The 15725-nt window shown below is 44.3% G+C and overlaps 1 long non-coding RNA gene across 1 annotated transcript; it reads right to left on the bottom strand.

Moving 5' to 3' along the window:
* Positions 1-7240: 7240 nt before the first annotated feature.
* Positions 7241-13826, bottom strand: LOC144328048 (uncharacterized). The gene is made up of 2 exons (XR_013393285.1): positions 12300-13826; positions 7241-10385 (listed from the first exon to the last, which is right to left on the bottom strand). It is a non-coding gene; the product is annotated as an uncharacterized LOC144328048 (long non-coding RNA).
* Between the last annotated feature and the right edge of the window lie 1899 nt (positions 13827-15725).

Raw genomic sequence — 15725 nt, 5'->3', positions numbered from 1 at the left:
TTGAATGTGCCCTTAAGACAGGATTTGTGAGGACAGGATTTGTGAGGAAAGAGACAATGGGGAGGTTTCCCACTTTGACCTTGCAGAGAAATATTTGAGGTCAATTTGTTCCGGACCTTTTTTATGGGGTTTCAGGCATGTGGTTTATATATACAGTTATGAACATTTAAAATATATATATATGACCTTAAAATTCTTATAACAGTCTCATCCTCTCAATCTGCTTTGTACGCAGGGGAAGTCCCTAACTCGCCGAGGTCTTCGCATGCAGAACATGTGTATGTAACCTGTAAACGGGCAAAAATATCAAGGACAAAGTGCCACCCTTCAGAAATCCCCCACCAGAGGTTGATTCCATCTTTGAAATCCTGGACATATGGATTTCTTTTAAACACATTAATTACTGTTAAAAGGCATTTATTGCAGTTTCAGATTATTCTGTCATTTCTATTGCTATGGAAGTTGGAAAATGTCCTTTTGATTTCATTCATCTGTGAAAATGCCTTTTCAAAAGCCCTGTTCTATACCAGCTGGCCACCTAAAGAGAGCCCAACCTGAGTTTTTCTGCATTCAACCCAGTTTTCTTGACACATGCGTATAATTGCCATCCGCTTCAAACTGAGCACCTCTTTAAATAACCAGCAAGCCTTAACTGCTGGGGGCAACTTCAAATGATACTATAACCATTTAGTCTCTCCTGATCAAACAGGTTGCAAAGGTTTTCAAAACACCTAAAATCTTTTTTTTAATAATATGCTTACTGGACAGGAGTGCACGCAGTATGGGCAAACATGCTTCTGTAGTGCTATGTTCAATACAGCTAGAGGAAAAACCACAGATTTACATATGGGCAACAAGCCTACATTTGCTGCTGAACTCCACCAATGCTGCTGTTATAAGTAATGCCAGGGTGGTGTGTGTGTGTGTGTGTGTGTACAGTGGTGCCCCGCAAGACGAATGCCTCGCAAGACGAAAAACTCGCTAGACGAAAGGGTTTTCCGTTTTTTGAGTCGTTCCGCAAGACGAATTTCCCTATGGGCTTGCTTCGCAAGACAAAACGTCTTGCGAGTTCTTGCGAGTTTGTTTCCTTTTTCTTAAAGCCGCTAAGCCGCTCAGCCGTTAATAGCCGCTAAGCCGTTAATAGCCGCTAAGCCGCTAATAGCCGCTAAGCCGTTAATAGCTGTGCTTCGCAAGACGAAAAAACGGCAAGATGAAGAGACTCGCGGAACGGATTAATTTCGTCTTGCGAGGCACCACTGTGTGTGTGTGTGTGTGTGTGTGTGTGTGTGTGTGTGTGTATATATGAGGAAAGGCCTGCATTTCCATTCCCCAGCAATCCAGGAAGATTAATTCCCAATTCTCCATATGGGCCTATCAACTTCTTCTGAGCTAGCAGGTAAATGCTGTGTTATTAAGCAGTTCACAGAAATGCAAACATTTATCACAGATAATATACCACGATGCTCTTGCATGTCACTGTCAAGGCCAATTTAAAGAGTTATTCTTGGGAACGCAGGGCCAATGAATGGAGTCTATTAAACGGATGCGGTTTCCACTGACATTTGGAGCAGCTACGGTTTATCACGTCAGGCCTCCTTGGAAGTTTTCCAGGTCACAGAATACAGAACCGAGGGAGCCGTGAGGAGAGTACATATGAGTGGCAAAGACTTTCTGTTGGCCGAAGTGAACTGTGAGCCATATTTATAACCGTATCCCTGAAGTTCTCAGCTCATTGGGAAAGAATCCTCCTGCGTTTTGCATACTGGTCATAACTCAAGGGCAAAATATATCAGTGTGTTCGTCCGAGGGGCTGACCGTGAAGAAAGGTGTCCAGGCTTGTTAGTTGCTGCTGCATCTGTTAAAGCTGCTGGGCCCTGCCTCCCAGCCCCTCCTGGTCAGCCAGCGGAAACTCCCATCTAACACAGGTGTCCTGAGCATATCTAGCCCAAGCAGGACAAACGGCCAATAGTTTAGTTCTTTATCGACAAAGCACACACTTACAGCAGCTCATAAGGTGCACTGAACACACACACACACACACACACACACACACACACTTCTTGTGACTACGTAGGTGAAATAAAAAAGGGATTAGACAGGAGGATAAAGCTGCTATTGATTTTGGTTCTATACTGCCTCCCTGAACTGGATACCTGATGCTGGGGAGCAAGTGTGAGAGAAGACTATGGCTCTCATGTCTTGCTTTGGGGTTTTCAGGCAACCACTGTGAGAAGAAAAATACTGGAATAGATGGGCCTTTGGTCTGATCCAGCAAGGCTCCTGTTGTGTTCTTTAATCTAACTACCATTTCCTGAATAAGAGGGTGGAAATCTTGTATAGTTCCCTAAGGATAACCATTGGTCTGTCAAAGTGGGTTTGTAGGAGATATGTCAAACTGCTATGTATTGGGTTTAACACATTTTATGTTACAAGGCGCATTCTAACCCATCATAGGAGCATTGGTAGACGAACGTTCTAATGGCAAGTAAGCACATGCACTTTCAACTGTCAACGGTCAGTTCATGCTCGGGATTATTACTGTGTGTCCAGTCAGTTTGGTTCTTGTGTTCCTATGAGTGAGCTGTTGTCACTGACAAATGTTGAATGAACTTAGTTGAGGAACTTATACAGTGGTACCTCGGGTTAAGTACTTAATTCGTTCCAGAGGACCGCACTTAACCTGAAACTGTTCTTAACCTGAAGCACCACTTTAGCTAATGGGGCCTCCTGCTGCTGCCGTGCCGCCGGAGCCCAATTTCTGTTCTCATCCTGAAGCAAAGTTCTTAACCTGAAGCACTATTTCTGGGTTAGCGGAGTGTGTAACCTGAAGCGTATGTAACCCGAGGTACCACTGTACTGCCTTGGGCTTTTGACTTTTTCCAAACATTTAATATTGGCGATGAAGGTGGGATCGATGAGCTCCCGCCAGCTGCCAGAGGCCCAAGACTGCACCGCAGCACTGCCACCTGCCGCCTCGCAGTAAGCGCAACCTCACTGCCACGCTGGACTCAGCAAAGAGTCCCGGAAACGAGACCGTGCCTGCCGCGTCTTCGCAACCACCCACAATTGCAAAAGAGACTGCTCCAGGTCCAATGATAGCTACCAGTCATAGTCGGCTGCTACCGGACTTCGATATGAGCCATCCTGCAGAATGGGCGCAGTGGCTCCGCCAAATAAGGAGCTACGTCCAACTACAAGGCTTCACTAGGGAGGCAGACAAGGTGGATGTGCTACTGACGGTGCTGGGAAGTTCCGCCATCACTCTACAGGAAGGTCTGATGGCACCCAGGGACATAGAGGCATGCACGTTCGATGAGCTGACACAAGCTATGACAAGACACCTCGCGCCTCAGCCAACTAAGAACCACCGCTTTGTGCACAGAGAGCAACAAGCGCAAGAGTCAGCGAGTGAATACACCTTGGTTCATGCTACAGCACAAGGACGCACTAATATTTCAGGTAGGAACATCTCGATTTCCAAGGTTCTGCTATCAGAAACAATTTGCTGCCGCCGGTTCCTTTGAAGCAGTTTCTCCCTGACTAGATCCTGATGAGCAGGATCCACACCTAGTGTAAACAGCAAGCGTTTAACAGAGACCTTTAAAGGGAACCTACTTTAAAATGCAACGGCACAAATGTTTTATTCATGTTCCAAAGACAGTCATGTGCATGATCACTGTCTTTTGAGTTATGTCAATTTTAGCTGACAAAGGTTCATGGTTGAGTACAGCATTCCGCTGCACTCCTGTTTAAATAAGGGATACTTTGTAAAGCCAGAGGCTGTGTGGCCTCAGGAGATGTGGGATTGCGACTAGACAGACACAGTAGTTTTGCGGATGTTAAGTTGTAAACTGGAATCTCCCTGCAGAGAAGGAATCTACATTTTAGTCTGTTTTATGAATGAATGAATGAATGAATGAATGAGAGAGGCTGCAATTCTGGGGTGGGGAAGCTCAGGCCTGGGGTGGAAGCAAATGCAGCCCTTCAGCCCCTCTATTTGGTCCTCAGGACTCTTTCCACACCACACCCCTCCACAGGCCACCCCTCTCGCCAGCTCTGCTTTTCACACTTTTTGAGTATTTTTGTGCCTTGAACTCTCCTCTGGACGGAAAGCTGTGTGTGAGCCTCAGGGCGGGTACCAGGGGCAGGTCAGCAATAACTCACAAGGCATCAATGAAGGGAACACTTTGTGCAAAGAAACAAAACAGCTCAGGCCCAGTGAGCACACAAAAATTTTCCTAGCAGGTCTTGTCCCAATGAGGCAGTTGTGAGGACAGTTTTCTAAGTCTCCTTGTGCCTCAGTTCCTTTCCAAGCAATCTGAGACTCCGACACCTTGTCTGTCTCTGCTCTGCCCTCTTCATGCTTCTGCCAGTTCTGGGAGACCGGGGGGGGGGGGGAATAAGCTGATTACAGCAGGAGCGGGGGACTCTTTGGCTTCTTCAGCAACCTGCCTGATCTCTGCCTCTTGGCCTCCATCTTCTCCTGCCTCAGCTTCTGCCTCTGATTCTGGACTGCTCTCTGCCACAGCCTCTTCCTGCTCACTAAACCCTGTTACCGCTTCAGCTTCTGACACCTCCTCCAGCCTGCTCCCTTTTCTCTCTCTGACCACTCATCGCTGTCCCACCACCACTCCCCAAGCACTGAGCCTTCTTCCCTTGGAGGTTCCCTAGCCCCTCCACTCCTCGGCAGCCAGCCAGTCCGTGGCAGTGCGTGTATGCAGAAAATTGTCTAGCGTATCATTTACATGATGTCCCGCTCACTTTTGCCCCTGGCCCCACCCATCAATGACACCTCAGAAAGTTGCCCAGAGGAGAATGAGGCCCTCAAAGACTCCAGGTTTCATCCCTGGCATCAAATGTGAAGAATTACCACCAGGAGGGGTTAAAATTCTCCTGCCCAGAAACCTAGAGAACTGCTGGCAGTCTGAAGAGACAATGCTGGGCTAAACAAAGAGGTGGTTTGACAGATTAATTTGATTAAGGGTTGTAACAATAACGCAGTACACGCATGTCTTCACAAGCCTTTTGCTCTTATCCTGGCAGCAGGTCACGAAAACAACCTACGGCATGCGGCTCTGTTGTTCTCTTTGGAGTATTCCAACAAGCCCTACAGTGGTGTGAACTGAGGATGGCAATAACGTTCTCCTCAGCGGAGGGATATTTGCATTCCTTGTCAAGTACTGCTGGTGTCTCTGTGGGATTCCATTTCTGTTCTGTTATTATAGTGCTTTCTGAAGTCGGTGGTTAATATTAACTGACAGGGCCAGCTGAGAATGTTGGGCTTCCCCATTACGGCTAATGAAGCAAAATACTAATTGAGGCACCGACTGCTTCCTTGTACTTAATCGCATTACGGCATCTCAACTTGGCTTCACCACAAATTCCAGGGCCTGTTGATGTACAGTGGTACCTCGGGTTAAGAACTTAATTTGTTCTGGAGGTCCGTTCTTAACCTGAAACTGTTCTTGACCTGAGGCACCACTTTAGCTAATGGGGCCTCCTGCTACCGCCGTGTGATTTCTGTTCTCATCCTGAAGCAAAGTTCTTAACCCGAGGTACTATTTCTGGGCTAGCGGAGTCTGTAACCTGAAGCGTCTGTAACCTGAAGCGCCTATAACCCGAGGTACCACTGTATCTCTTTTTAAGATCTGGGTTCAGATATCTTCTCAGCCATGAATCTCTCAGGATAACTGTAGGCCATTCGCTACCTTTCAGTCTAACCTATCTCAAAGGGCTGTTAACAGGGGGAACATGCAGGCTACGTTGTGCTCCTTGAAGAAAAGGTAGGATATAAAACAAAATGGTTGGGTCTGTGATTATTACGCCTCCAAATGTGTCGCGAACAGAACCTTTAGAAAAAGAAAAAGAAAACTGAAAAACGATCGCAGCTTAATTGAATTTTAAATGAAATATCAGAAGTTCAGATTTGTCAAGCCAAATTGAAAACACAGTCCTTCAATATGTCTGGCTGCACAAGCTCATTGAGACGAATGGACACTTTCCAATCACAGTTAAGGCCTGAAATGAAGGGTTTCCCCCTGTGTTAAAAATATGGGGAGGCAGCAGATTTTGTCCCTGCCCCCACCCCCTCCACTACTGTCCTCTAGTGCTGATGGGGCATGGCAGCCATTCATTGCTCCGAATTGGCTGTGCTCACCCATGTCAAGATTTGCACAGGAGAAGGTCCTGGTGAGCTGTGCCCTTAAGGGTTTAAACTCGCTCAGTCATTGCATCTCCTCCAAAAGTAATGTGGAGCGACTTGCAGATCTTACCATGATTTACTCTTTAGCATGGTCAGGGAAAGGTTGGCCTGAGACGTTACCTTAATGGGCAATCTCTCTGCAGGGCAGGGCAGGTTCCCACCTTAGCAAAGTCACTACAATAAGGAGTCCGGAGAAAAGGAAAGGAAATCTCGAGAACAGCTTCCTGAGGAAACTGAACAAAAACAGTATATAATTTGAGGAGAAAGAAACAGAGAGTTTTTGTCTTTCTTATTTTGGTCCTTGTTCAGAGATGGGATGTATAGGATCCAACATACACCAGCAAACATCTTGTCATTCTGCCAAGAAAAGCCCCCAAAAGCTCAACAACTTCAACCAAAAAGAAAAAAAAAGAAGAAGTTCAACAGCTCTGTCCGGATTTTCACTTTTGGGAATATGGCAACCCTACTTTAACACTAGTAGAATTAGCCCTTAAATTACATACTTAAATGATCTCTGCTGCTGCATTTCCACCTCCCTCCACAACACAGAGACCCCACCACCAGAGAAGAAAATCAGCTGGCAATGGCAAAGTAACCACCAGCAAGGGGAAATCATTCAGGGGGCCTTCAAAGCATCTGGTTTACTTTTGGGGGTCCTGCTGCTATTTTTGAGACTTGCATTTTCCATCTACTTGCCAGTCTGCTCCCCCATGCTTAGCATATACTCTGTGTGTGTGTGTGTAAACACACATGTATAAATGAATAAACAGCTATCATAAAAATCTGTAATCCTCTCGTTTGGAAGAAAACTAAGCCCTGTAGATTTCTTCATCCTCAGACGTGGAGAGACTGTAGCAATATGCTTTTAAAAATTATTACGTATTTTAATACATTCATATCTCGCTTTTCTCCCATGATGGGGCTCAATGTGGTATTTCCTGGTGCCTCCCATCCAAGCACTGACCAAACCCAGACCTGCTTTGTAGCACCCTGCTTGTGGTTAACGCTTAGCTGGAATGAAATATTCAACGCAGCAACAGAGAAATTAAAATAATAATTTATTTGTCAGACAAATAAATGTGAGGCACAGTGGTATATGATTACCAAGCTCTGGCCTGGCCTCCTGCCATTATGGCCAGCACTTATATTTCCTTAATCCAGCCCCCTTTGCTTCTCCTCTGGCTGCATCTGTCCAACCAGCCTGGTTGGAATTCCTATTGGCTGATTGGTATGACCAATCACAAAAATACACTCATTTCCTATTGCCTTTTATGGGAGACAAAGAGCTATATTTCCTTCCATTTATAATTGACAAACAAGTATTAATATATCTTTACATGTGTCTCAACAAGGAATCTTAATTACCAGCTCACCTCTTTGCCCTCCTTGCCCTATTGCCTTCTAAAACAAATGGTTAATCTTAAATTTTTATCTTGAACAGATGTCAGAGACCTTGGGTTCATATTCTCATGCATCATCAATGAAATATCTCCTTTTGGAGGTCTTTAAACAAATGTCTGACAACCATATATATCAGAACTGCTCGGATGGCGTCTCATTTCTGGCAGGGAGCTAGGCTCATCTGCCCCCCTGGTCTCCTACAGCAATATGACTCTATGAAATAAGAATTTAACATTTCTTTCTTTCTAGATCCTTTGCATAATTACATTTAAACCAATATATTTCATACATTATCATAGGTAACCTTTTAAAAGAATAAAGCTTCTCAAAGTAAAAAGGAAGGAACTCAGTAAAAAACAGCTTTTAAAAGGAACCTCTTCAGTTCACCCCCCCCTTTCACCCTCCTTTCCAGCCTCAAAATAAAATAGGAAGAAGCTTCTTCTTCCCCAGCCAAGCCAGTTGCCTTTCCCAACATTTATTGCTCTTTTTAACTCTCTCAGTTTAAGAAAGAAACAGTTTTAAAAGACTTCCCAAAAATGCTTTAAAAAGACTTCCCAAAAAGCCTCTCTTTCTGCCAGCTAGATGCTTCTCCATTTGGTCTTGGCCTTTTAACCTTAGAAAGAAGATCTGGCTCAAGTTTAAGGCACATGGTTTTATTTTCCGTAACCTTGCTCTTTAACCTGTAATTCCAGCTTTTATGACTTTGAGAATTGTTTTCTGCTATAAATCAAAGGGGGGCCCCTTGTCTTAGGAGAATGGCCAAGGTTTTCTCTATAAACAGTTGGCCTTCTTGCCTGGCATGAAACATTTGAAAATCTAAGCCCATTTAATTTAGGAACCTGATCAAATATAAGCCAATATATGCCTTGATTAAAAATGCAGTCTATATTCAGATGCCACATTCCCCCCTTTCAAGCTCAAGGACCTGGCTACAAAGCGTCCTTGATAGCTTGATCTTCCTAAGTTAAAGCTCTGTATAGGGCCATGATATGAGGTAGAGTTTCATTCGAAATCATCTTGCTAATTGTACGTCTAAAACATGAGATGATACATGGCATCATACATAAAACCATTATTACTACCGTCAAGAAAAACAAGCAAGACAATAGTATCCCTTTGAGTCCTGTGACATTAAGTAACCAATTGGTGAGCCATCCCATATCCCATCCTTCCCATGTTTATACTGGGACATGTGCTATATTCTCCATCTTTGTGGCCAACACACGGATTGCCTCACCATTATCAGAAATGTTAAAGCAACAGGCATTCCCTGTCAAGTTCAAGACTCCACATAGGCCTCCCTGCCTGGCAAGTACATAATCCATTCCCATTTTCAGCTGCAAAATAGCGGCTCTACTTTCATCCAGCTGTTATGCAATAAGTCTCAAACTCTGGGCCGTTGCATTGGTTACAAGTTCCACTACTGCTTGTAATCGAATTATTCTGTTTAGATTATAAATAGGATCCCGTGCCCCTTGTATGAGCTCACCAGGATTCCAGGAGGCAGGATCATAATAGGCTATAATGCGCTCTGGTGGCCAATCATTAGTACCGCTCCAACTTTGGGTACTTCCTCCTGCTATACGAGAAATATCAGCATTCCTTCGTGTTCGCTTAGCTGAACTAGTGGGCAAATCCACATTGGTGGTAATACCCATCCCAGGAAACAAGTCCCACTCCATTTGGAAGGGAGTTTCTTGTATGCCCATTCTCCACATATCCACCACAACCATCGGGTCTGAGGTTTTTTTGGTATGTGGAGTGTATAAGGCGAAATATCAAAAGGGGTATAGAGTTCACAGTGCAGTATGTTAGATTGCCTTTCTCTGTCACAGTTATGTTCCATACCACTTTCCATGCATGAATAAAAGGAGGTGCACAGGGCAAGGTATTCCGAGTTCGATAGGTAGTACCGTGTGCCCAGGTATGACTATTCTTAATATAATCCCAAGTATAGTGACAATGAGAAGAGCCTATCATGGTAGAATCAGCTGCATCTGATGATTTATGTACACAGAATTCCCCTTGTACAGGTATAGTTGAGTTCCATCCGGGGAAATTCTGTACTTCTGTTTGGTGTGGCATTTCGCTTACCATACCAATGGCATTTAATGGTATCAGTAATAAGGGCATACCTCCCTCTGAATCATCTGGCCCAAGAGAGCAAACAAGGCAATTGGTCCTATTTGCAACATTGGCTACCATTTCAGCTAAGCCTACCCACATATTGTGGTCATGGCTGAATCCATATTTAACAAATTTGGTCAGATTCAAGGACCCTTCCCCTTACCAAGGGATCAGGATTAATAATAAAATCATGTTGATGTCTAGCATATGCATTCCTTCCACAAAAGATTACCTTATTGTGATAGCATAAAACTATTAGTCCCAATATAATTCCCCCAGTGACAGAAATGGGGAACCACCAAGACCAAAACATATATCCCAAGGATCCCCAATGTGTAATATCTCTGATAATTGTTCCACAAGGGGGCAGTCAATCAATTGTATAAGAGAATCTTCCCTTTCACAATCGCTGGTTCAGATGCTCCTCAAGCTTCAGGCGTGCGCAGGTCAGCCAGCTTCCAAGTTGTGGCTGCAGCAGGCCGGTCGTCTAATGTTGCCCGTGACCTAGCCCGTTCCCCGTAGGGCTAGGTACAGGGGTTTTTGGAGAGAGTCAGTTTTAAAGGATTAGAGGGGTCACCTTTGCACGTCCAACTGCCTTCAGACTTCTTCAAACGAGAGTGATGAATCCAGGGGGTCACCTCAGCTACCTTCACCGCTGTTGGAGTAGAAAGCAAGACGGTGTAAGGTCTACGCCACTTAGGTGCAAGTGGATCACGTTTTCCACTCTTTCACCCATATGCTATGCCAGCCTGGAGCTGATGAATCGGCTTGGCAATGCTGCACGGCGTGTGCTTGAGGGCCCACCTGTTAAGAAAAAAACAACAACAAACAAACAAACACGGGAGAGAGACAAAAACACGGGAGAGAGATTGCACTTATCCCTGTGTCACATGGTCTCCTATTTGTTTGAGGTCAGTTGGAATATCCTGAACAAAGGAGGGCGGCCTCCCATACAGGAGCTCAAAAGGTGACAACTTAAGTCTTTTTGTGGGTGCGCACCGAACACGAAACAGTGTTATGGGTAACACATCTACCCTCCTGAGACTTTAGACATATTAGTGGGCTTCTGGCATGCCCTGCAAATACCTTGCACAAGCGTCTGGCGGTAGGTGGTAAGTCTGGCCAGGTAAATCGCATTGTTTGGATCCCAATTAGGATCTTCCAAGGGATAGTTGTCCTGGAGATGACGGTCAATATTATAAATATTTCCCACTCTGGCCTGCTCACGCAAATATATCTGTACCTTTTTAATTACGTCTCTCCTTTCCTCAGTGGTGAAGAGAGTATTCAGGAGCTGGCGACAATCTGTCCAAGTAGGACTATGAGTATTTTACTATTGAAGTCACCAAGTCCATCATAGCCTGAGGTTTTTCTGCGAAAGATGGGGCGTTTTCCAATTCATCAGACTGTAGTTGTGAATGGAATACATTGCAGGGTCGAAGTTCGAGGTGGCCGTGGTCCAGGTTGCCCATTAACCAGCACAGGCTCCTCAAGTGCATCAAATACTCTTCTAAGAGGGGCTACTACGTGACCTTTCTCTTCGCTTTGCTCTAGGGGCCTCAAATCATAGGGGATGGTATCTGTCCCAAGGCGTTCTTTTGGCAGCTCTATACGCCTAGCTGTATTGCTTGCTGACCGATTAAGGTCTCCCTGTAACTTCTGTAATAATAGATGTACAGGGGTTTAGGGTAGGCAATCAGTTGTTCCACTAAAGGAGACTGTAGATGGAGTTCTACTGGGACTCACAGGTGGAATAACCACTTCTGCTTGGGCTTCATTATAGGACTCCAATGCCTCCTGAAGATATTTATCATAATCTATCAAGGAATCAAGTTCTATGACTCCACCCCCATTATTCATTCCACTTTCTTGCCTTGGGGTTACAACTGGTGGAGGGTTTGAATTTGTTTGGCAAGATTCCTTTCCTAGCTTTGGCTTTTACAGCCAATAATTTGCATCGTTGGACTTTGCATTCCCTTATCCATGGAGGATTTTTATTTAATGTGCTCAGCCAGGAATCTATATATGAAAATTGTTCTGGGCACCCTCCAGTTTCTTTGGTGATGTTAGACCAAAGTTTGCTTACTAAATTTATATCAAAGGTTCCTTGAAATGGCCATTCAGTATTTTGTTTTGGCCATTCTAGTTCACATAACGTTCTCAAGCGCCCTGGCGTCATTTTGACTCCATATGCCCCTGAGAAGGCTTTCTTAAAATTATTTAACATACATTCAAGAGGTGTATTTCCCCCTTTGAACCCCCAATTCCCATTGTATGGCCCTGTGAAGTATCCACTCAGTCACTCACACACACACCTTACTGGGAAACGAAGTAGTACTCACTCCACACTTAGGTCAGTTACACATTGTACTTTCTCACACATGCAATGCGCAAGATACTTCACCCACACTCTACCTCCCAATCTTCCCTTTTGCCCTACACCAGATCACCATCTGATGTACCCAGCCACCTAGCGTACTCAGTTCCCCTTTACTGAGACGCAGAAGTTTGATCAGGACTTCTCTTCCTCCCAATTAATTGGAGGGCCAAAACCCTTTAGTGCACTTACCCTTAGCTGGTTCCGTTTCCCCCCGGTCCGTCGCCGTCGGTGGGCAGGGTATCAGACAGACGAGACTGCTGCGTTCCCCTGGAAAAAAATTTTCCATTGCGCGCTGAGTAGGCAGTGAGTGATCCTCTGTCTTGTACCCTGCTCAGTAGGCGAAGGGGCTGCGTTCCAGCAGACCACTTATCCGAGTCACGGCACCATAAAATGTAGCACCCTGCTTGTGGTTAACGCTTAGCTGGAATGAAATATTCAACGCAGCAACAGAGAAATTAAAATAATAATTTATTTGTCAGACAAATAAATGTGAGGCACAGTGGTATATGATTACCAAGCTCTGGCCTGGCCTCCTGCCATTATGGCCAGCACTTATATTTCCTTAATCCAGCCCCCTTTGCTTCTCCTCTGGCTGCATCTGTCCAACCAGCCTGGTTGGAATTCCTATTGGCTGATTGGTATGACCAATCACAAAAATACACTCATTTCCTATTGCCTTTTATGGGAGACAAAGAGCTATATTTCCTTCCATTTATAATTGACAAACAAGTATTAATATATCTTTACATGTGTCTCAACAAGGAATCTTAATTACCAGCTCACCTCTTTGCCCTCCTTGCCCTATTGCCTTCTAAAACAAATGGTTAATCTTAAATTTTTATCTTGAACAGATGTCAGAGACCTTGGGTTCATATTCTCATGCATCATCAATGAAATATCTCCTTTTGGAGGTCTTTAAACAAATGTCTGACAACCATATATATCAGAACTGCTCGGATGGCGTCTCATTTCTGGCAGGGAGCTAGGCTCATCTGCCCCCCTGGTCTCCTACAGCAATATGACTCTATGAAATAAGAATTTAACATTTCTTTCTTTCTAGATCCTTTGCATAATTACATTTAAACCAATATATTTCATACATTATCATAGGTAACCTTTTAAAAGAATAAAGCTTCTCAAAGTAAAAAGGAAGGAACTCAGTAAAAAACAGCTTTTAAAAGGAACCTCTTCAGTTCACCCCCCCCTTTCACCCTCCTTTCCAGCCTCAAAATAAAATAGGAAGAAGCTTCTTCTTCCCCAGCCAAGCCAGTTGCCTTTCCCAACATTTATTGCTCTTTTTAACTCTCTCAGTTTAAGAAAGAAACAGTTTTAAAAGACTTCCCAAAAATGCTTTAAAAAGACTTCCCAAAAAGCCTCTCTTTCTGCCAGCTAGATGCTTCTCCATTTGGTCTTGGCCTTTTAACCTTAGAAAGAAGATCTGGCTCAAGTTTAAGGCACATGGTTTTATTTTCCGTAACCTTGCTCTTTAACCTGTAATTCCAGCTTTTATGACTTTGAGAATTGTTTTCTGCTATAAATCAAAGGGGGGCCCCTTGTCTTAGGAGAATGGCCAAGGTTTTCTCTATAAACAGTTGGCCTTCTTGCCTGGCATGAAACATTTGAAAATCTAAGCCCATTTAATTTAGGAACCTGATCAAATATAAGCCAATATATGCCTTGATTAAAAATGCAGTCTATATTCAGATGCCACAGCTTAGCTTCAGCAAAGTTTCTGCATCATGTTTGCTCAGTCCATGCCCTTTGTTATTCTTTCAAATGAAGTCATAGCTATGCTTTCCATTAACGAAAAAGCAACCAGGTGCCTGAAGCGTTTCGCCTGTTCCTTAGCTTTGACATTTTGACAATATGCTTCTTGTGCGTGTTAATATTATATGAATAATATCTCCCTCAACAACTACAACAATGAAAACAAACTTCTTTGTTTTTTGGCTCTCCCCTCCCCCAAAGAATCCCACCTTGCTAACGTTTTGGGGTGTGGGCGGAACTATAAATACATGCAGGCAGCTCTTTATTGATCCCACTTTCTGTAGGGTTTCCCCCCTGAATCAATTACATTTTAATTTCATTTTGCTCAGCTCCGATTTATAATGCAGTCTTTGCTTCCCTGCATTTACATCTGTCAAGGACCTGCTTGGTGATGTATAATTTAGCAGTGCTCCTTTGAAGACAATGATTAAAAAAAAAACGCACTCAAGGTGCAGCCCAAATCCTCTTTTGAATAATAAGTTCACAGCTTTGCCTTAACTGTAATTCAGGCGTCTAACATGATTTTCACCTTGAATTACCACAATCTCCTTCTTAATGAACCGAAGGACAGAGATGTGAGTTAAACATTCCTAGCATTTCCTCCAGAGCCACTGCCATGCTCTTTGCTTCCCATTAGGGGTCAGTGCAGACCAACGCAATAGGATGCCACTAAACATGCTTTTCTCCTTTATAAAAATGCGTCTAGGCACACTTAACATCTGAAGACTATGTGACGCACCTATCGCCATGTCAGCTGGGGAGGGGAGACTGCCCTTATACAGTAACCCCCCCTAAAGCAGGCTGCATCCAAGGCCAGCTGAATACAGGCCTGTAGCTCAGGCATAGTGCTTACCGTATTTTTTGCTCTATAAGACTTTTTCCCTCCTAAAAAGTAAGGGGAAATGTGTGTGCATCTTATGGAGTGAATGCAGGCTGCGCAGCTATCCCAGGAGCCAGAACAGCAAGAGGGATTGCTGCTTTCACTGCGCAGCGATCCCTCTTGCTGTTCTGGCTTCTGAGATTCAGATTTTTTTCCTTGTTTTCCTCCTCCAAAAACTAGGTGCGTTTTGTGGTCTGGTGCGTCTTACAGAGCGAAAAATACAGTATTTCGCATGCAAAAGGTCCCAGCTTTAATCCTCAGCATCTCCAGCTAGGGCTGCCAGGAGAGACTTCTGTCTGAAAACCTGGACAGCTGCTGCCAGTCAGTGTAGATAATACTAAGCTATATGGACCAATGGCAGAAGGCAGCATCTCATGTTCCTGTGAACATTTATTTATTTATTTATTTGCTGTCAGGGGAGAGTGGCAAATGCCTTCTCCAGTCAAGGCATCAATAATACCCAAGGCTGGCCCCTGAGACAGAAAATCCCATAAGCATCTCTCCCTGCTCTCAGCAAATGAAAACAGAACAGAAAAAATAATTAACAATTTGATACATGGGCGTAGCCAAGGGGGGTGGCAGGCAGGGGCAGCTGCCCCCCCCCCCGATCAATAGAAATTTTAAAAAATACATAGCAAACTGAGGTTCTGCCCCCCCCAACAAAAGGTCTGCCCCCCCAACAAAAATCCAGGCTACGCCCATGATTTGATGCCCTCTCACAATGCCCAAAGTCAGTTGCCTGAGGCGGCTTTCTCACTATGCCTAAGGAGATAGAAGTAAAAATATGAAATGATCCAGTGGCAGGAACTGAATGTATACAGTGTTTTTTTGGGGGGGGCACGTAGGGGTACGCATACCCCTAAACATTTTGTGAATCTAAGTTTGGCCTCACTGAGGGCAGTATTTCAATATGAATAGGAAAATGAGAGTACCCCTAAACATTTATTTTTTTAGAAAAAAAGCACTGA

Source organism: Podarcis muralis, chromosome 6 (assembly GCF_964188315.1).
Source record: "Podarcis muralis chromosome 6, rPodMur119.hap1.1, whole genome shotgun sequence".
NCBI lineage: Eukaryota > Metazoa > Chordata > Lepidosauria > Squamata > Lacertidae > Podarcis > Podarcis muralis.
This window is presented reverse-complemented; position numbering and strand designations above follow the sequence as displayed.